The 23,418-nt window shown below is 38.7% G+C and overlaps 1 protein-coding gene across 7 annotated transcripts in view; it reads right to left on the bottom strand.

The window, feature by feature from the left end:
* Positions 1-23,418, bottom strand: part of DENND1A (DENN domain containing 1A) — a 673,977-nt gene that overhangs the window by 141,032 nt on the left and 509,527 nt on the right. The window lies entirely within an intron of this gene.

Raw genomic sequence — 23,418 nt, 5'->3', positions numbered from 1 at the left:
GAAAAACCTTTCTAAAATTTAGAGCTATCTAAAGGTGTAATGGGCAGACTTGGGAGGTCAAGTGGGATCCCTGACACTAGAGTTCTTCATATAGAGGCTGACTGGGCTCTGTCACTTACTACTTGTGTGACCTTGGGAGAGTCCACCTTTCTGAACCCCACGTTCCTTCTCTATAAAATCAGGAGTTTGAACCGGATGACCTCTAAGCCCCTTTACAAGTCTAGTCTATGATTATGCTTTTATGATCCTGTAAGATTCTTTTCACTTCTAATTCCATTAGAACAGTAGGAACTAAGGCAAGAAAGATATTTTAGAGTTAAACTGTGAAAGGCATTGAATGTGATTCTCAGAAAAATGTAAAGTATGCAAGGTAGCTAGAATTCTATTTTAGAGACAAAGAAACTGAATGTAGAAAAGGATAAGTAAGCTTCGTGGAGAAGGGAGTATCTAATATCCTACACCAGATCCATGTTGGCAAAGGATGTTGGAGAAGAAATTCATACATTGGACGGAGATTGAACTAGATGATCCTTTGCTGCATTTCACCTAATGGTGAGTGTCCCCTAAGTCTCTGTCCTGGGCCCTCTTCATTTCTCCTCCTTATGTGACTTCTGGTGAGCTCATCAGCTCCCATGGATTCAATTCTCATCTCAATGATGATGATTCTCTCTCCTAACCTCCAGAGTCCATCTGTGTAATGGGCAATTCAAACTACATGTCCCATAGCTATCTTAAACTCCACATCTAAAACCAAACACATTATTGATTCCCCCAATCCCTCTGTCTCCCTACCTTTCCTCTTACTGGGGAGGAGGGGATATGACCATCCTCCTATTCACCAAGGCTCAGAGCCGTGGTGTCTTCCTCGACTCCTCACTCTCTTTCACCATTTACATCCAATCTGTTGCCAAATCCTACGAATTTTACCTTTATAACATTTCTTGTCTAAACCCCTTTCTCTCGTTATCACCTCATGCCTGCTCTATTCCAATAGCCTACTGGCTGGTCTTCCTATTCATCTTTCATATAGCTGTCAAACTGATCTTCCTAAAAGGCAGGTCTGACAATGTTACTTTCCTATTGAGGAAACACCAGTGGTCCTATCGTCTTCAGAATAAAATATAAAGTCCTCTGACTTTTAAAGACTTTCTAACCTGGCCTTCTCCTATCTTCTGAATTTTCTTACACCTCATTCCCCCATGCATATATTCTGCAGTACAGTTAACGCTGGTCTCCTTGTTGTTCTTCACATAAGCTATTCTATCTCCCAACTCTATATTTTTGTTGGCTGTCCCCCATCCCCTCCTACTGTTCCAGTTTTCTTAAGCATAGTCAGTCAATAAACATTTATTAAATACCTACTATGTGCCATGCACTGTGCTAAGCACTGGGGATACAAAAAGAGGTAAATGAGTCTTTTGTCCTTAAGGAGCCCACAATTTAATGGGAGAGACAACAAGCAAACAAACACACAAACAATCTACATACAGGAAAAATAGCAAATAATTAAAAAGAAGGAGGTCACTAGAATTAAAAAGGAATTGGGAAAGGATCCCTGTAGAAGACAGGATTATAGTTGGGACTTGAAAGAAGCTAGGGAAGTTGGTAGATACAAGGAGGGAGAGCCAGAAAAACTATCCAGAGCTTAGAGATGGAGTGTCTTGTTCAAGGGATAGCAAAGAGACCAGTGTCACTGAATTGAAGAGTACATGGTGGGAATATGGTATAAGAAGACTGAAATATAAGTGTGGATGTAAGGCTAGGTTATGAATGGATTTGAATACCAAACAAAAGATTCTGTATTTGATTCTGGAGGCAATGGGGAGACACTGGGATTTATAGAAGGATGTGTGTGTATGTGTGTGTAAATGACATAGTTGGACTTGTGCTTCAGAAAAATCACTTTGGTGGCTAGATGGAGGATGGACTGGAGTTGGGAGAGACTTAAGGCAGACAGACCAATAAGGAGACTATTGTAATAGTTAAAACATGAGGTGGTAAGGACCTGGACTAGAGCAGTAGCAATGGCAGAGGAGAGATGAGACCATATTGGAGAGATATTGCAAAAGTGCAAGACAGGCTTTGGTAACAAATTGGATATGGGGGGGGAGAGATAGTGAGGGATCAAGGATGACTCTTAGATTGCAAGCCTGAGGGATTGGAAGAATGGAGTAACCCTTGATGCTTCCATTTCTATCACTGTAAAAGATAATTAACCTACAAACATTTACTAAGTGCCTGTGAGGCACTGTGAGAAGTTGGAAGAAGAGAGGACCTTTAAGCAAAATGTTACAGATGGAATGGATCTAGACTCTGTTTCATGAGGCACTGTGCTAAGTGATGGGGATAAAAAAAATGCAAGACAGTCCCTGCCCTCAAGGAGCTCATAGTTTAATGGTGGAGACAACAAACAAATATATGCAAACAAGCTATATAGAACAGAAGTAGGAAATAAAAGAGGGAAGGTACTAGAATTAGAAGTAGTTGAGAAAGGGTTTTTGTAGAAAATGGGCTTTTAGCTGGAACTTAAATTGAGCCAGCGAAGCCTGGACATGGAGATAAAGAGAGAAAGAGCATTTTGGACATGAGGGTAGGCAGAGAAACCAGCCAGAGCTGAGAGGGAGTATCTTGTTCATGGAACATCAAGGAGGCTGATGTCTCTGAATCAAAGAGTACAGGGTGAGGAGTAAGATATAAAAATGCTGGAAAGGCAGGAGAGGACATGAAGGTTATGAAGGGCTTTGAATGCCAAACAGAGAGTTTGGTATTTGATCCTGGGCGTGAAAGGGAGCTACTTGAATTTATTGAGTAGGTGGCTGATATGGTTAGACCTGGGCTTTGGGACAATTGTTTTGGTAGTTGAATGAAGGATGAATTGGGGGAGAAACAAACCTGAGACAGGCAGACCCATGAGCAGGCTATTGAAATAGTCCAAGCATGAAGTGATGAGGGTCTGCACCAGGGTCGTGGCAGTATCAGAGGAGAGAAGGGGGTATATTTGAGACATGTTGCAAATTGGTAGGCCTGGGCAGCAGAATGGACATGGTGGATTAGAGCCAGTGAGAAGTTGAGGAAGACTCCTAGGTTGGGATCCTTAAGGACTGGGAGGATGGTACTGCCTCCTACAATAACTGGGGGAGGTAAGAGGGAGGAATGCTTAGGGGGAAAAGATAATGAGTTCCATTTTAGATATGTATAGTTTAAGTTGACTACCGGACATTCGATATGAGATGTCTGAAAGTCAGTTGGAGATACGAGATTAGAAGTTGGCAGAGAGGTAGAGACAAGATAGGTACAATTGAGAATCATCAGCATAGAGATGGTAATTAACTTCATGGGAGTTGATGGTTAAGGAGCAGAGGATCCAGGACAGAGCCACGTGGAACATCTATGATTAGATGGAGTGATCTGGATGAGGATCTAGCAAACATGACTAAGAGGAAATGGTCAGATAGGTAGGAGAACCAGGGGAGACTGGTGTCTCAAAAACCTAGAGAGAAGAGAGTATCAAGGAGGAGAGGGTGATCAACAGTGCCCAAGGCTACGGAGAAGTTAAGGAGAATTAGGACTGAAATCCAATTAATTGCTATTCCTGACTGTGGGAAGAGGAGAGGAGAGGCAGTGTGCCATAGTACCGGGCACTGGACTTGGAGTCAGGAAGACTGGTGTTTGAGCCTACCTCCGACACTCACTAGCTGTGTTACCCTGGATAACTCAGGGTGATACATCACTTAACCTTTCTGGGCTTCAGTTTTCTCACCTGTAAAATAAGGGGCTGGATTCAGTGACCTTTCTAGGTTCTTTCTAGATCTTCATCTGTGATCCTATGAATTGGAAGATCTAGCTTCTAGTCCCTAGTTCTGCTACTTATTACTTCATGTTCTGTTACTCTCAAATTCTGTTCTAATGTCCCTTCTAATACTAACATCTATATTCTTACATTCTACTCTCTAAAAACAGAGTCTAGATCTGTTCCATCTGTAATATTTTGCTTTAAGGTCCTCTCTTCTTCCAACTTCTCACCAAAATACCAATCTTTAGAACCATGACAAGTGCAAAAAGTAATATCCCAGTTTTAAAGCACTGTTTCTCTATTGTTTTCATGGTCCCAATGAGTATGCCATTGTTCCTAAGAAATATACACGCTTCATTCTAGTAATTAGCTGTCAGAGAGGGCCCGACAGCAGCTTAATGTTGTCCGCTCAAATCATATTAATGAAATGCAATCCACTCAAATGTCCTGAATGCATATCTGTAATTGCATTAAGTACAGAGACTGGGGACATCAGGATCAAACTTCAGTCTCTGAACAGAGCGCTGCGATCAAGCACATTAATCCACTACTTCTTCAGAATCTGACAGCCAATTAATATTACAGGACTTCATATACCCGAGGAAGGATTGATGTCCCTGTCATGATTTGGTTTTTAAAAAAAGGCATTTAAAATGACTGTTTGTTCTCAGAGATGTCAAAGTAAATGCTGAGTGTAATGTTGCTAATCAAAATCAATTGTTCAGAGGTGTAAAGGTAAGAAGCAAACTTTAGAACCGCTAAGCCAATGTTACCAAAAAAGGAGATTTCAAAGAGAAAACTTGAATTGGAGAGTCTTGTGGCCCTCCCCCATGTGTTTAACCAAGAAGGAGCTGACTTTTATTATAGTAATTTCTAGTTTACAAAGGATGGTCACAAGCCTTGTTCCATCTGGTCCTTAAGACAGTCTGGTAAGATTTGCAGGGTCAGGAGGCAGAACCTTAGGGCTGGGTGAGAAGTTTGAACAAAGAAATCTGAACGTTGGAGTGATACTATGATGATATAATGATACAGATGATACTATCATTTCTAAATCTGAGGCTAAATTCTGCAATGACCTCCAAAGGTCAGTTCACTTTGCACTGGTACACTTTGTGAGTATAGCCATCTATGGTAATTTTGATTTCAAAAATTAAAAAAAAAAAGCAGCCCAATAAATGGTGGGTTCATTCAAATTGGAGGGTATCTATTAAGTTAATATATTATAAATATGTAAATTTGGCTTTGGATATAGTTATCTTATAGGTAATTCTTTCCAAGTGAGAGACAGAAATAGCAACTTAAGTAACATTTGCTAAAATCATTTAAAATATTGGCTGTGAAGCCATAAAAATAATTTGTGAATTAATATTAGACTTTTTCTCTGATTAAAAAAAAACTCTCTTGGATGGTAGTGTTTGTTTTTTAATTTAAAAATTAGGTTCACTTGATTTTTATGAGTTTAGGGTAGCAGAAGACACAATGTAGTAGCTTATAATTCTGCTTCTGGTACTAACTCAACATGTGACCCTCAGCAAGTCATATTACCTCAGTATCTTCATTTGTAAAATGATGGGGAATTGGACTATATGGTCTCTGAGGTCCCTTCTAGCTCTAAAACTGTAGTTCTGAAACCTCAAAAGGTACAATAAATCAACTTATTTAGATTCTTAAGAAATGCAGTATTGTTTCCATGAGCAAAACACCAAAATAATGAATTTTTACAAGTCATCATGCACCAAAAGGTAAAGGTTACTTCATATTGCTGTTCATGGATTATAAAGGCATTTGAGTATTGTACTTCAATGGACCAGTCATCTCACTGATGAAGGCAGCACTCCTTCCAACATTGTAGTTTGTAACCTATCCATGCCGGGCCACTGTGAACAACTTTTATTCATTTCTTCCCACAAGTCTGCCAAAGAGAATTCATCTAATTACTTATTTGTGCTATCGTCACATAAAATGGTTACCCACAGAGCACAAAGGCTATCCTTCAGTTATCCTACCTTATCTTTTACCCCCTATCTCTATTAACACCCTTTTCATTGCTTCTCTGGTACCATTCCTCATATGAAACATGTGGCAGCCTGCTCACACTGACCACTTGCTGCTCCTTGGATGCTATGTCATTCCAGAATTGTCAGCCATGAAATATCATTGGAAGAATAGTGGTTTTTAAAAGATGGGTTTTTGTTCTAGGGAAAAGCTTAGTATAATGAAGAATTGTGCAGCATCCTTTTGTCTTCTGCTTTCACTTGATGCCACTGGACAAAGATTTCATGTTTCTAGCACTTACAGCCAAGTGGGAATCTTAGAGGTCTCAGCCGCTCATTTCCTTCCACACTGCTACCATCGCTACAGAAATGGAAGGGGACGCCGGAGGATGGAAGCCATTTTAAGTTTTTCTTTGTTTCCTGGGTTGCCATGGCCAAAGAATCCCTCACCAAGTAGCTAGCCTACGGATGGTGAGTCTCTCTAAACTCAGCCAGGTCTGTCATCAAAAAGTAGACAGCATTTATTTCCAGGACTGTATTCAATGCCTTCCCAGCGTGCCAGAATCTGCCAAGAGCTTGTGCTCTGCTGGAACAGTCACTGAGAACCCAGGGTCACCTCCATGCCAGGATGAGGCATCAGAAGAGGATTTTGTGGGCACTGTTGTGCAAGGGGAAAATTCTGTTACTTTGAAGTTAGGCATTATAAAGATACGTTGTATGTTTACTCTTAGGAGATATTTTCAATATCTACAGCTCTAGAAAAATGACATTACATAAAAATCCTAGTATAGTATATCATTATGAGAAATGCTACATATAACAGCCATTTCCAGATCCTAGTGGATTGGTTAAACTGATTATCAAGCAATTAACAAACATTTGCCAAGCACCTACCATGTGCTAATCACTGTGCTAGAAGTTGACAGAATTGAAAATAGTTTGTTTGCAAGCTTATATTCTTATCCATAAAGACAACATATACGAAAACACACACACAGAATATATATGTATACATACATATACATATGCATATATATATATATACACATACATATATATACATATATATATGCACACACAAAATAAATACAAAGTACATTTTGGAGGAGAGGGAGAGCACTAGCAGCTGAAGGAGAGAGCAAGCATTTATTAAACCCCTACTGTATACCAGGCACTGGGCTATGCTCTTTTATAAATATTATCTTAATTGATCCTCACATCCACCCTGGGAAATAAGTATTATTATTATCCTCTTTTTATAGTTCAATAAACTAAGGCAAACAGAGATTAATTAAGTGACTCGCTCAGGGTCACACAGTGATTAAATGTCTGAAGTTGTACTTGAATTTGTCTTCCTGATTCCAGGACCAGCACTCTATCCACTGCACCTGCTACCTGCAGTGGAGGGGAATGTGAAAGTCTTTATGTAAGTATCACCTGAGCAACAACAACAATAATTCGCAATCCCAGAGGACTTTCCTCATAACGACCCAGGCAGTACAAATATCTTTGCCTCAGTTTTATAGATGAAGAGCATGAGGCTCTGAGAAGAGTCCTGCCATAGTCACAAAGCTAATAAGTGGCACAGCCAGAGCAGGAACAACCTCAAGAATAAAAACACCTATGGCTCATTGCAGCAGTTACTAGAGATTAATGTGCACAGTAGTTGGCCTTTGCAAATGGTTTTTTTTTTTTTTTTAAGTGAGGCAATTGGGGTTAAGTGACTTGTCCAGGGTCACACAGCTAGTAAGTGTTAAGTGTCTGAGGCCGGATTTGAACTCAGGTCCTCCTGACTCCAGGGCCGGTGCTCTATCCACTGCGCCACCTGGCTGCCCCTGCAAATGGTTTTAATCAAAGAGTAACAGGAATTAAATCTTAATAGTGGCTGATGCTGGCCATGTGATTTGGCCAAGTCACTTAACCTCTCAGCCTCTGTTTCTTCATTTGTAAATTGGGCAACATGATAGCATCTACTTGGCGAGATTTGTGAAGGTTTGATCCTGTTTGTGAAGTTAAAGGAGACAGTATTCGCAAAGCACTCTGCACACCTTAAAGCGCTCTGTGATGCTGGCTATTATTATTGTTATTATTGTGACTACAGTTTACAAATCACATCCTCATTTTATATAAACAAATACATGAGGTTCAGAGAGTTTGCCTGAACTTGAAGTTCAATGTTTTCTATTTAACTCTCCTTTTGCTTCTTTTAATATTTCATGCAGACTCAGTGATGTCCTTGGCCATCAAAAAAGAGGTGAGCCTCATGACATGAAGAAAACCAACAACAATATGGCACAGTGGAAGGAGTACTGGAGTTGGAGTTTGGAGACTGAAGCTGGACTGCCAGCTCTGCTATATGGCCTTGGGCAAGTCATAGCCCCTCTGGTTTTTAGTTTTGTCATCTGTATGAGGGGATTGGACCAGATGACATCTGAGCTCTCTCTCAGCTCTAAAACTATGATCCTAAGACCCAACTGTGCAAAATACTTATAGTAGTAGGGGGCAGCTAGGTGGCGCAGTGGATAAAGCACCGGCCCTGGATTCAGGAGTACCTGAGTTCAAATCCAGCCTCAGACCCTCGACACTTACTAGCTGTGTGACACTGGGCAAGTCACTTAACCCCCACTGCCCTGCAAAAAAAAAAAATACTTATAGTAGCACCAATTGTAATAGTAAAAAGCAAAAAACTGGAAACAAATTATATGAACAGCAACTGGGGAATGGATAAATTGTAGTACATGAATATAAGAGAATATTATTATGCCATAAGGAATGATGAGTATAAAAATACAAATAATTATGGGAAGACTTATATGAAGTGATACAGAGAAAAAAAGGCAGAACTATAAGAACATGTATGGTGACTTAATGTAAAGGAAGATAGTACCAAACAGCAGCAAATATGACAGATAACAATGTTTTCAGAGTTGATGAACATGGTCTTAGTTTCTTTTATTGATCATAAATAAGAAGTGGATACTGGAATATATATAATTATAACCACTTGATAAAAGGCTAATTTGCTTAATTGTTTATGGAGTTTGGGAGTCTTTTGCTGCTGTTTATTTTGTAATTCTATGATTGGTTTGTTTGTTAAAAATATCTTTAAAAAACTGTATGGTGCACATTAATAGGCTCAGCATATTACTTAAAATGACTTGCATGCAAAAAGTGGTATAGAACACACCATCAAGGACATGTATGATAGGAAAAGCAAATAGGTTATTCATAGGATATTCAAATAAGATAGGCTATTCGAAGAGAATAACAGATGGGACAGGCCAAGTGTTACACTTGGATTTACAAAGTATTAAAAGACAGAGGGAATCTTCTAGTATGTTGGGCAAATTCTCTCTGAAGGATTTATGGTAAAACATCAACAAGAATCACATAGGATGAGAAGACATGGGTAAGTTTCAGTCTGAACTGGTGGAGGGAACATCCATAGTCATAGGATCATAGATACATCAAAACAGGTATCAGGGCAGCACCTAGGCTGTCTATTCATTCATTCTAACTCTAGGTACATGATGCAGGTACTTATATTTCCAGTGGTACACTGTTGATGGAGTCTTTTTTTTTTTTTTTGGTGGGGCAATGGGGGTTAAGTGACTTGCCCAGGGTCACACAGCTAGTAAGTGTCAAGTGTCTGAGGCTGGATTTGAAATCAGATCCTCCTGAATCCAGGGTCCGTGCTTTATCCACTGCGCCACCTGGCTGCCAATGGAATCTTTTAAGCCATGTTGTATCCAACTAAAACCAAAACTTTGTTGGATTGATTTACTTTTTCATTTGTTAATTCACTAGAAAGAAAAGTATATTTGTCTCCAATTCATCTTACTGAGTAGAAATGTGATTTCTAGAAAGTGTACAAGATAAGATGATTGATATATCTCTTGGAGTTGGTTAGAAAGTTATGTACTAAAATCTCCAAACTGTCTGTGGGCTAGGTGGCACAGTGGATAGAGTGCTGGGTCTGGAGTCAGAACATTCCTCTCCCTAAGTTCAAATATGGCCTCATACACTTACTAGTTGTGTGACCCTGGTCAAGTCACTTAGGCATCTTTGCCTCAGTTTCTTCACATGTAAAAAGAACTGGAGAAGGAAATGGCAAACCACTCAAATATCTTTGCCAAGAAAATCCCAAATGGGGTCATGAAAAGTTGAGACACAGTTGAAACGACTGAACAACAACAACAATGTTTAATGCCAAGTCAGAATTTGAAGTCAAAATATCCGAGTTCAAGTCTTGGCTCTATTATTTTCTAGCTATATAAATTTGGCCAAGTCACATAACAGGGTATGAGAATCAAAGAAAGGAAAGGAGAATGTTCACCAGAATTGAAAGGGCTTAGAGAGTGCCAGATTTAGAATCAGGAGCTCTGGCTTTGCATCTTGGCTCTGAATTTATCTATTATTATGGGCAAGTCACTTAGTTTCTCTAGGTTTCATTTTCCACACCCATAAAAGGGAGATAACAATACTCCCGCTATCTACCTCATGGGGTTGCTCCGAGGTGAGCATTTAAAGGATATATAAATGAGTTATTATTTTTATCATCATTATTTTAAGTTATCAGTACTTGAAAAGTAGAATTTGAATGTTTTTGAAGGCTCTGAATGAGGTCTTTTTCTTCCTTAAAGGAAAGAAAATCTTTTCATTTTACCCCTTTCCCCATACTTTGATATAGGAACATAAGGTCAATAGTTTCTTGTGAATTTACAGTAGTTCATTATTTGATATTTCTGAACTGCAGGCTGTATTTGGTATTTCGAAATATCCATGAGGCAGACAAAGGCAGTCTAAAGGAAGTTAAATATCTAATCCCTTTGATAATCTTCATAAAGTATGTTCATTTTTACCCTTTAGCTTATTATCTCAGAAGAGAGACTAGAGGGAAAATGAAGAGTCAAGGATAATTCTGAGGTTGTGAACCTTAGGAAGTGAATGATGGTGGTATCCTCAACAAAAACAGGGAAGTTTGGAGAAAGGACTGGTTTATAAACAAATGAATGAAAAAAAAAAAGGATGCTAAATACAAAGCATACAAATACAAAAGCAGAGACAGTGGCTGTATTCCAATGGGGGTGACAAAACATTCAGGGAAGTGGTAGCCAAGGAAGAGTATTTTATTTTGGCTCATAATTACAAGGATGGTGAGTAGAGTCATAGGGGAATAGACTGACATCACTTTTCCAGTATCAAGTATAGAATTTATTTGATTATGGTTCTAGAACTAGAAAGTCAGGGGGGAAATGGAGAAAACACATGTGAGGTGACAGGGAAGACGGAGAGAAAATATTCCAGGAGAGAAGTAAAGAATGATGACTGGGGCTGCTGAGATATGATGGGCTACATGAAGTGCTCACCAATCAGGACAGTGGGAGCTCCAGGTTGGGATTTCTGGAGTCGAAAGGGCTAAGGCCTTTAGGGCATGGTCCCTGGTTCAAGACTGAAATGGCAGAGGGCTGGCAAGAAGACAGCAGAGGTAGCCTAGATAAAAAGCTCCATTTTGATCTTACTGAGTTTGACTACATCTATGGGCATACATGTAGAGATGTCTAAGAGGTAGTTATCACTGAGGGATTGAGCTCAGGAGAGGGATTAGGTTGAATACAGAGATTTTAGAGTCACCTGCATAGAAAGAAGAATTAGCCCTATGGGCACTAACAAAATTTACCAAGAGAGAGTATTAAAAAAAGAGAGAGTATAGAGAAAAAGAAGAGAAGATGGATCATGACAGCATTCTGCACTGCAGCTATAGTTTGGAGGTAGGATATGGAAGATGATACAGCAAAGGACACTAAGAAAGAATATTCCAATCAGCCAGAGAAGAACTAAGAAAGTGTAGTGTCCTCAAAGACAAGGGAGGGAAGAGTATCCAGGGGGAGAGAATAGTCAAACTGTACCTGATCTCAAAAAACCAATCAGTGGAAAAAGCTGCAAAGAAGTTAGGGACACCAAGATGATGACTAAGAAAAGGCCATGAGATTTAGCAATTTGGAGATAGCTAGTAACCTCAGAAGTCAGACTGTAAGTGATTGAGATGTGATTGGGGGGTGGCTAGGTGGCGCAGTGGATAAACTGGCCTTGGATTCAGGAGACCTGAGTTCAAATCCAGCCTCAGACACTTAACACTTACTAGCTGTGTGACCTTGGGCAAGTCACTTAACCCTCAGTGCCCTACCAAAAAAAAAAAAAGAGTGCTAAAAAAAAAAAAGAGATGTGATTGGGAGGTGATGTACTATATACAATTAGAGGAGATAGGTTTTTCTGCCGTAGAACACAGCTCCTCTATTTCTCTCATCCTGTGCAATTTTTACCTAAGACTTTTCAAAATTTTCCTGAAGAACTACCCAATGCACTGGAAGCCTTCCCCTATGGCTTTACTTTTCAAGGACACTTGTACAACATTTAGTGGTTATCCTTTAGACTTACTAGATGCCTTACTTACCTCATTGTCCATTTATATATATTTTTGATTTTTTTGGCCACTTTTTGAGTACAAATCATCTTTGGTAACATGTCTACACCAACCATGATTCTTTTCTTTGTCATTTGGGTCAGCTACAATCGTAGTCACTAACTGAATTTAAAAGATTTTGTTCATACTGATACCAAGAAATGCTATTCTGTAATTATAAAGCCAATAACCAAGATGGGTTGCTGACACATAGCAAAATCAATGACAGACTGGTGTATGGAACAGTAAAAAAGCACTCCTGCTGGTGTTCACTGCTACTGTTAAATGATGAATTCCTTAGGCATTCACATGTTTATTCACAATAACACCAAAGGAACTCCAGGATAATCTGGCATCCATACACAACTTATGTTACCTAACATATTTTAACAGATACAACTTCTTGCATGAAAGATATTTTATGGATGGAGCTAACATTATCAGCAAATTAAAATATGTGAAAGTACAAATGCTTTGAGGAAACAAAGACTTATGTAAACATGGAAAGTGAAGTGGCAATGGGGTGGAATGGAATGAGCAATGAACTGAACTGGGAGCCAGAAGTGAATCCTGGGTATGAGAATGAGGTCCAGCCTTAACTTGCTGTGTATCCTTGGGCAAGTCACTTTGCTCTTGTGAGATATCTATATCTATATCTATCTATCTATCTATCTATCTATCTATCTATCTATCTATCTATCTATCTATCTATCTATCTATCTATCTATCTAAAATTTGCTTAAATTTTCTGATACATAAAATGAAGAACCCTTCATTTTAGGTCAGATCATCTTCCACCCAGGGTTGTTCTAGTCATAGTATAGTATAGTATAGTATAGTATAGTATAGTATAGTATAGTATAGTATAGTATAGTATAGTATAGTATAGTGTAGTATAGTATAGTGTAGTATAGTATAGTATAATATAATACAGTACATTATATCATATAGTTCCATATATAACACTTTGGGTTTTTAAGTTCCTTATAGCATCTCTATTACATGATCAAATATTCTATATTCCAAAGATGCTTTCGCATTCTATATTTTATGATCCCTTCCAGTATGGGAAAGGTATGTGATCACATAGATAGAAGCCAGAGAAGAAAGGACTTGCATGGTGTTCTTGGCATAAAGTCGAATGTTGTAACATTCTTTGTTCTAATGAATATCTCAGAAAGATTATATGATTACACTATTTTTACATAGAATGAATACTTCTTAATATATATAAGGCACCAGAAGCTATATAGAAGCAGATACACTTTTAAGACTGTTTGGTTTTTTAGTAACTTCTTTTTTCTTTGAAAACTATGCAGAGAATCAGATTCAGAAATATTGTCTATCTTAGTAGATGCAGCCTAGCTTTAAAAGAGTTAATATCTCCCTACCAGCAGTCGTAACAAATTGAATCTTATTTAATTAGGTACTGTATTTGAGGGAGGGGCATGGGGGGGAGAAGGAAATAAAATTCTTTCATTAACTAAACCAAACTCCCTTAAAGGCAACAATATGTTCCCCTCTGTCAGGACAGAGTGGAATGAAATCTTTATTTTAATTGGGGTTAGCTGAGGGGCCATTTGGCTTGAGACGCTTTGTTTATCAGCCCTAAGCTTTATGGCTGAACCAGTACGTGAAATATTCCATTACACAACCATTCCATTAAAAAAACCACTTTCCCAAAGATTTTTCATATGTTAAATGTTGTAAATATAGCTAAAGCCATTTTGAAAATCAGAAATAGAATATTTAAAGATTGCCCAATAACATGATGATCACAGATGGCCTTGGGTCAAAAATTGTTTTGTTTCTATTCTGAAATGTGGATTGCGTTTTCAATAGAGCAAATATGCTTGACCTGGCCCACTGCAGTTTCTCTAAAAGTCTAGGCACACACTTTTGATGATATAGCCTAGTGGAGTAAAATAACGTTTGAGTTGGATGGAATATGGATTGTTAGAACATAGAATGTTAGAGCTAGAAGGAACCTTAAGAGGTCATCTAGTCCAACTCTCTCACTTTACAGAATACTGAGGCCCAAAGATCACACAGACAGAGGCAGAGCTAGGAAAAGGACTGACTCCTGACTCCCTGGCCAATTTATCTCCCAGTATACATGACAGTTATTCCTGAACCAGAAATGTTCCCCATGCCTTCTCTGAAATGGAAGTCAGCTTTTCCTGCTGATAGTCTTCAATCCACAATATTCACATAACTAGATGACACTTGAAGCTCTTTAATTTAGAGACTCCTTAGAGTTTCAATAAAATCTCTTAAAAACAACAACAGCAGCAGGAAGCTGGAAATTCTGCTTAAGCAATCTATGCTCGGAGGAGTTTAAAAAGCAAAGAACTAGACCTTAGGTGAATGTGGAATGTTGGAATGTAGAATGTTAAGAGGTGGAAGAGACCTGAGAGATCACTTAATGTAACTTTCATTTTACAGATGAGGCCTGGAGTGGGGAATTCACTTTTCTAAGGTCACGTAGTGGTAGCTTAAAAAATGTTTATCAAAATGCATTCCTTGAAAATTATATAGACAAAAATAACCTCATTTTAAAATTTCTTGTATTCCTATATTGTGAACCTATCCAGATTGTCAGGATTCCTGTTTGAAACACTACCTGGTTAGTAATAGCATAGTTTCTTGGAATAACAGGGAATGAGAAAAATACCAACTCAGCGAGACTCTGCAGTAGCTGAGCCAATGTTCTACACGACTTAGGAGCCTAAAATGAAACTGTGAAAATAATACAACTTTTGGCAAAAAACAAAACAAAAAACCAACAACACCACCCAACCAAATAAAAAATCCCCCCAAACCCTCTCCCCCAAAACAACAACAAAACCCCACACATTTCCCTTTCATGTGTGGAGGTGACAATGCTATCAAACTGTCTGCACTAGACAGAATAAAGCCAGATCTAAGGCACGCTTTGAATTCCAGGTTAGCACATCCTATTATAGGAGAAGGAACCCTTTCAAATTAAATGCATTATTCATGAGTATAAATTTGGGGATAACAGTCATGAAATTTGCCATATATGTCATGCCCCCTTCCCCCATATAGTTGGTGAATGGTTTCTTTCCGCAAAACAGATGAAAATGAGCTGCTTAACTTGACTGTAGGTATTTTGATTCAATGGAAATCAAGTCTCAGTAGAATTTTCACATAACTGTGCCTTGATCATCTGACAAAGAACAAAGTAGACAAACAGACATCACTGGGGCTATAATTCTCTAATTGTATAACTTTAATGTTGGAAATTGTTTATTTTAAACTTATTAGTTCTGTTACTATTCAGTTCAAAGTCAAGGCACTTCTGTGAATCTAAATAAATATCAAGGGGATGTCAAAGATAACCAAGGAGTAACCAGGTGAAATGTATATGATGTGTTAATTGTATTATAATATCTATCATCTATCTCTTTCTCTCTCATTCCTGGGTATATATGCATATGTAATTATATTAAATATACATATATGAATATATATACACACACACACATATATTCATATTCTGGGAAGACAGAAAAGCTGAATTTCCAATTATCATAATGGTGTCTACTTCATAACACATTTTCAATATTCGAAAAAGACATTTTAAGCCAGAAAAATTCAGAATGGGATACCTCCAGCTGTGTGCTGCATAAATCGCACACACTGTGTGCGCAGTTTATTTCAATACAAAGCATAAAGTTATGACTTACAAAATGCACATTTCAGTCATAATATACTGTTGCTGCCAAGATCCACAACATGAAACAAAGAATTATGTAAGAAGCAGATGAGAAAGTAAGAACCCTTTTAAAAAATTAGTTTTACTCTAGAAGAATAATATTTTCAAAGAAGAACTCAGTGACCTAGCCTGGCAGCTTGGAAAGGGCATGCCGGCATCCCATGAAGACCTAGACCATTTGTCATCTACTCGACACTGGATTCTCAGTTACTTAATCTGCAGAGTAGAAGTAATATTTGTATAGGAGTTTTATGAGGAATATGTATCTTATTGCAAACACCTTCAACAAAACATGTTGGGGCTTTGCCTTGTTAGACCTCAATGATGAAACTTAATATTTTCCTTCTGCTAGAAGAGACAAGGAGATTGGATACGGAAGGAAGAATTCTGCAGTTTTGATTTTTGCCAATGTTACATATGTACCAGAGCCAAGAGGCAGCAAAGGGTGAGAGAAAGAAGCCTTGACTTGGATCTAGAAATCATAAGGTCATAGAAACATAGTAATATATGTTAGTTCTCATTCTAGTTAGAGGTGACCTAATACAACCCTCTCATTTTTCAGATGAGGAAACTGAGTCTCAGAGGGATTGGGTGGCTTGTACAAGGTTGTAATACAAGTGACTTGACAGGGGAGTTGGAGTTAAGTCCTCTGACTCTGAACCAAGGTTTCTCTCTATTGAAACAATCCTGGCTCTGTTAGCTAACTACTAACTACACGTGACTATAAACAAGTCTCTCTGACCCTTGGTGTCTTCATCTAAAAAAGAGGGGTAATAATGAAACATGCACTTTCAATGTTCTAGAGTTGTTATTAAGCAAGTACTTTCTAAATTGTAAAGTGTTACAAAAATGTGAACTATCATTACTTCGAAAGTCTGAAATGTCTCTGGTTTGTGTCTGTGAGGTTACTTCCCATATTACTGAGAACATGGGTCCTTCCACACCTTAGTCTCTATGAGTTGCTATGGAAAAATAAAATCATTTCTTAATAGCCAAATTTGTGATAAGGCTCATTCCTGTTATCTCTGGACAGCAGATACACAGTCCATTGGAGCGCCTAGATATGAGGGTTTTGTAGCTGGGGGGGGACATGATGGTCCAGCCTTTAAGAATTCAGGATCACCTTCAAATCACCAAAAAGAAGTCGAGAGGCAACGTACTGCAATGGAGAGACTGCTAGTCTTGGAGCTAGGAGAGAACTGGCTTCAAATCCCACCTCTATAAGCCCATTTCTCATCCTGTAAAATGAGAATAATGCCTGCTGTTCCTATATTACTAGACTGTTGTAAGTAATTTGTAAAATTTAAAGTACTACATAATTAATTAAATGAATAGTAATAAAGCAAAACTTATTTAATTTTATAATGTTATAAATCAAATTGAAATTGATAAACATTCCTTAATTACCCATAATTGCCCATGTCCCTTTGCTCTGTGCCAGGGGCGATATTGAATCTGAATTCTTATGTTGTTGGGGCCCTGGCTTCCATGCTAGTTCCTGGTGCTTTTCACCATGCCATTTGCTCACCAGTCACCATTCCCATGCTCACCTCTTTCCCATCAGACCCTTGGATCCCTGATTTCTGGGTGAGCTCTTGATTTCCCTTGCCAGGGCCCAGGCTTCCAGGGTACTTTTCAGTGGTCCTCCTAATCATGACTTCATGTGGGCTCTCTCCCACTTCTGCTCTCTAGCCCTCTTCAATGTGTCCTCCATTAGAATACAAGTTCTAAAGGGTAGGAACAGTCTTGCTTGCCAATATTTGTATCCTAGCACTTAGCACAGTGCTTGGTACACAGTAATGTGCCTTTATTCACTCTCTCTATGATATGGTCCCTATTCCCACAGAGCTCACAGTTTACTGGGGAATCAGACACAGAACACAGATAACTAACACAAAATGATACATGAGCACATTAAGGAGGTGAAAAACAAAGTGCTTCCAAAGAAGAAAAGTCTCTGGGCATGGGATGGGGATCAGAGTAGAGAAGTTTGAGTTGAACTACAAATCTGATAGAGGAATTCAAAAAGCAAAAGATGAGGAGGAGGAGGAGGAAGATTGTCTTTGCACAGAGAATAATGTGAGAGAAGGCACAGGGTTAGGACAGGGCAGGTGTGTTCAGGGGTGGAAGTGTTTCAGTTTCAGTACACAGAGAAAGGAAGAACTATTTGGAGGCTAAGGCTGTAGTCCAGGTGTGTGATATTAGTGTGGTAGCAATGGGAATAGATGGGAAGTGGGAGATGCATGAGACATTTTGGAAATACAATCAACTTGACTTTGTAACTGACTGAGAGATGGAGAGGCAATGATGATGTGAAGGTTTTGAATTTTGAAAACTACATAAATGGTGGTATAATGGACAGAAACAGTGAAGTAAAAAGGATGAAAAGATTTAGCAGGAGAGATAAGAAGCGCAGTTTTGTACATACTGCATAGGAGGTGATGGTGGGGTCATGCAGGCGGAGATGACCTGGAGGTAGGTAGAGATGTGGGTCTGGAGCTAAGAAGAGAGGTCAAGGCTTAAGACACAGATTCAGGAGTCATCTGTATAGATTTGATAGTCATGGGAAGAACTGGGTGTTTGATAGAGGGAACAATAAGCAGAAGAGGGTTTGAGGTAATAGAAAGGGGCTCATACATTAAGGTTTTTAGTAGATCCTCATTTTGCAGACTAGGAACCTGCAATCCAGAAAGGGAAAGCAATTTGATGAAGGTTCCCCTGCTAGTGAATGGCAGCACTGGAACTCGAACCCAAGTCTTCTGAGTCCCAGAATGGTGATCTTTGCAATATACCATGCTGGGTCTAACAGCTCCCTGCACCCTGGTAGTTCCACCAAATACAATGGCTTTCCTTGCAGTTGGCTTATGCGCTCATTCACTTGCATGCTGAGGTTGTGCCTGGTCAATTACAAGGGATACCAAAATCAGAAAGGGAAAAAAGAAGCAGGGAAAAACAACAGTGAGAAGAAAAGAGGATATTGTAGGTCAAAATGTTCCCATAAAATAAAAGCTCAAAACAAGAAACACTGGAACAATGAAAAGGCAAATAGACAATAAAAACAGCAAGAGTGAAATGGAGGTTAAGAAGTCAGAGCAGAATAATTGATTAGTCAAACATATAAACCTCTTACATGATAGGAGATATATCATGGCATGACTCCTCACTGTGCAGTCCTTTCCTGATAATAGAGAGATTTAAAGAGGCTTTTGAATAAAGCAACTTTTCTTGTTCCTCCCCAAACACAGAAGAACAGGCCACACAGGGACCTCGGCTTCTGTCTGGCTTCAGTAGGGACCCTGGCCCCTCACGGTAGGAGCTGGTCCCTGAATATATTCACTGAATACACTGGCACTACACACACTGCACTTTGAAAGCATGAGAGTTTATCCAAATGTGACTCACTCAGGTAAGAACAGCATCCCCAAGAAGTAGGATTTTCAAATTCAAATGAGAGAAGGTGAAAATATTCTCTGCAGTCATGAAATTCACAGAACACAGAATGTTTGAGTGAGAAGGGCCTTAGAGTTTGTAAGGACCTTTAGGGTAGTGGATATCAGAGCAGGAAGGCCCCTAGAAAATAGACTGCTGGAGTAGGAGCACATGTAAATACTGGAGTTGGAGTGGACTTTAGAATATTAGATGCAGATTTAAAAAAAAACAAGTTGGTATAGGATATAATGGGCTGGAAGTTGATACTTCTACCCTGAAATCCTGCTCTCCTGGCTGCTGATTATCTGGCCAGACTATTTCAGGAGTGTCTCAATCATGTTTTGTTGTACTCATGACTTGCCCACTGCCTCAACTCCGTATGGGTACCTTTCTTACCCTGTTTCCCACTCCAAACTTTCTAACCCTTCTTTATGCATTCTATTTCTCCATGAGAATGTAAGCACCTTGAAAATACAGACTTTCCTGACTGCTTGTAATCGTATTTCCAATGCTTAGCATAGTGTCTGGAACACAGTGAGTGCTTAATGAATGCCCTCTCTGTCCATTTATTTATTTGGAGAAATATAAAGTAGTTAAATGCAAGCTGGGAGGGCGAGTCCTAGTAATTGAAGAGATCAGTAAAGGCTTCAAGCAGAAGAAGGTGCTTGAGGTGTCTTAAAGGAAGAAAAGGCATCTGTAAGGCTGAGGTAAAGAGGGAGTATATGCAAGTGATGGAATGCAAAGATATGGGACATAGAGTGTCATGTATGAGGAATAGACAATTTTGTATTTTCATAAGAAATGGCTTGAGTGTCCTCTTCCATTTAAGTCCATCCCCCCCCCCCCCCATGATTATAGTCAGCTTTTCAGGGTAAGTTATTCTTGGTTGTAAGGTTATATCCTTTTGCCTTTGGATTACTGTATTCCAAGATCTCCTCTCATTTGAAGAGGGAAATGTTTTGGGAGGTTGAGGCCAGGCTTTAAAAACAAAGTAGAAAGATTTCTGACCAACGTGACTGCCTAAGTGGAGGCAGACAACCGAATTCCCACATACTTATTCTAGCAAAAACTTGAAATTGACACCAGACTGAATAACATTCAAGGAATCCAGTGAGAAATTATGGTCATTTCCTGCATCACCAAACTACATAAAAAAATCAGCCTTAAGCCTGAGGACAATTAGAAAGGAGAATGCCACCAGAGTGAACAGTTGTGTAGGCAAATAAGCCAGCAGTCTATGGATTTTACACACACACACACACACACACACACACCACCCCATGAATTTGTAGAATAAATTAAGCAAGAGATAAATAAGACCACTGGGGGAAAAAAGAATTGAAAGTCACATAAATAATATGGAAAAGAAAATGATAAGCCTTTCCCAAGAAACAGAATTTCTGAAAATTAGAATAGGACAAACAGAAGTCAATGACTGAGATAATAAGAAATATTATAACAAAATTAAAAAAAAATCAAAAATAGAAGAAAATGCAATCTGTCTGATATCAAGAACAAATGACCTAGAAAATAAGTCAAGAAGAGAGAATTCAAAAATCACTGAACTTATTGAAAACAACAACAACAATACTAATAAAAAGTCTAGACACTGTCTGTCTATCTTTATGCAAAAAAGAAAGTAATTTTCCATGAACAAATCAAACAAAATGTTAGGCTTTAACCCTCTCAGTTGTGTGTGTGTGTGTGTGTGGGGGGGTGTCCTCTGTGCAGGCCTCATAGTGAGGAGGAGGCCACATTCTTCTAAATTTAACAGCAAAATTTTGTTTCCCATTAGCTCAGGGCATGGGCACCTGGATTCTGCCCTGGGGCTTCTCCCTGGGCTGGCCCAGGAGCCCCCTATCTTCACCCCACCCCAGAGAGCCCCTAGGTGAGCCTTGAGTGTCTCTCTCAGTGCCTACCTCTATGATCCCAGGCTAGACACTATTTTTTAAGAAATCAAATATGAAAACTGTCCATACCTATTAGAACCAGATGGTAAAGATATAAAGAATTCCCCCAATTACTTCCAGGAAAAAACTTCAAAAAGAAAAGTCTCAAATATGTCATAACCCAAACCCAAGACTCCCACATTAAAGGAAAAAATTACTGCCAGCATCCAGAAAAAAAAAAAAAAGTTCAGGTACCAAGAAACTACAGTGGTCACACAAGACCTGGAAGCTTCTATTTCAAATGAGAGGAGATCTTGGAATACAGTAATCCAAAAGGCAAAAAGATATAAGCTTACAACCAAGAATAACTTACCCTGAAAAGCTGACTATAATCACAGAGGGGGAAAAATGGACTTAATGGAATAGAGGACATTCAAGCCATTTCTTATGAAAATACAGAGCTGTTATTTTGAAACAAGGAAATATAAGAATCAAGGAAAACCTAGAAAGTAATTTTATTTGATATTGGAAAGAGCTGTATGATGATACAATGCTCACAGGGGAGAAGAAATAAGTGTCCTTTTAGACCCTTAATGTATTCAAAGATATTAAAGTCATTAAATAAGGAAAAACAGAGTATATGGGTATAGACTTGTTCTGGTTTTAAAGTTTTAAGAGAGGAAGAGAAAAGAAGGTAAAAAGGCAGAATTCTAGTGTAGAAAGGATAGAATTTGCTATTTCTCATTATTTGGGTTCATGAGAAGAAAAGTATGCAATCTGAGAGGAATAGGTGGGAGAAAGAGGGGATCAGATGAACTTCACTTTTATGGAGGTGGACAAAGGAATATTGAATACACATAAAAGTTTGATGTAAAAACACATTAAGTTCGACAGGGAAATAAGCAGGGATGGGGGTAGGAGGGAGTGTTTAAGAGGGAGGATAATACCAGGAGGCAAATATTCACAAAACAAACTTCCTGATCCTAAAGGAGGTGGGGAAAAAAAGAAAAGCAAACAACAATTTGGAAATGGCTGAACAAATCGTGATATTTGAATGCAAATGGACTATTACTGTGCCTAAGAAATAATAAAAGAGAGGGTTTCAGAGGCTACTGAGCAGTACAAACTGGTGCCTGGTGTGTGAGCCAAACCTGGGGAATTTATAGAAGGATAGCAATACTGTAAGAACAACAACTCTAAAAGAATTAAGAACTCTGATCAAGGCAATGACCAATCATATCTTAGAGAACCAATGATGAAGTATGTTACCCAAATTCTATCAGAGTAGTGATGGATACAATGTGCAGAAAGTACAACAAATAATTGGATATGTCCATTGTGCTGATTCATTTTGTTTAACTCTGCTTATCTGTTATAAAGGATTTCTTTGTTCGTTCTTAGTTTTTAATTGGGGAGTGGTTGCAAGGAGGAGACAGTGTGGGTCACAATAGTGAGGCTCTGGGGGAAGTTAGGTGGCACAGTGGACAAAGCACCGGCCCTGGATTCAAGAGGACCTGAGTTCAAATCCAGCCTCAGACACTTGACACTTACTAGTTTTGTGACCCTGGAGAAATCACTTAACTCCCATTGCTCCAGAAGACAAAACAAAAAAACAATAGTGAGACCCCCCAAAACAACAAGAACAAGAACAAGAACAAGAACAACAACAACACAGGGCTATAGAAACATTTTTAAAATTCAAAGGGAACAGTTCAGAAGAAAGCACAGACAAGCAGGATAGTTTTGAAAGTAATAGAATACACACACACTCTTTTTAAAAAAGCAAGTGATATGAAATGAAGGTTCACAGTTTCAGATACAATCTTTTATGTGTGTATGTATGTGTATGTTCTGTTGTGTATATGGAAATGTTCACTTTTCTTGGTGTTAAAGTTATGAATAAAAGTACAGTTAAAAAAAAACTAACCAGAAGAGTTTTTATCTTATCCTAGAAGCATTAAGAAATTATTAGAGTTGACTTATTATGACACATGGTCAGATCTATACTTAAATGAAGGGGGTAGCTTTGTGAGTAGAAAAGGTCAGATGTGAGAGATTTTGTAGAGATGGGAAAGGCATGATTTAAGAGACATTTTATTGGATACATGGGA

The sequence above is a fragment of the Dromiciops gliroides genome, chromosome 2 (assembly GCF_019393635.1).
Source record: "Dromiciops gliroides isolate mDroGli1 chromosome 2, mDroGli1.pri, whole genome shotgun sequence".
Taxonomy (NCBI): Eukaryota; Metazoa; Chordata; class Mammalia; order Microbiotheria; family Microbiotheriidae; genus Dromiciops; species Dromiciops gliroides.
This window is presented reverse-complemented; position numbering and strand designations above follow the sequence as displayed.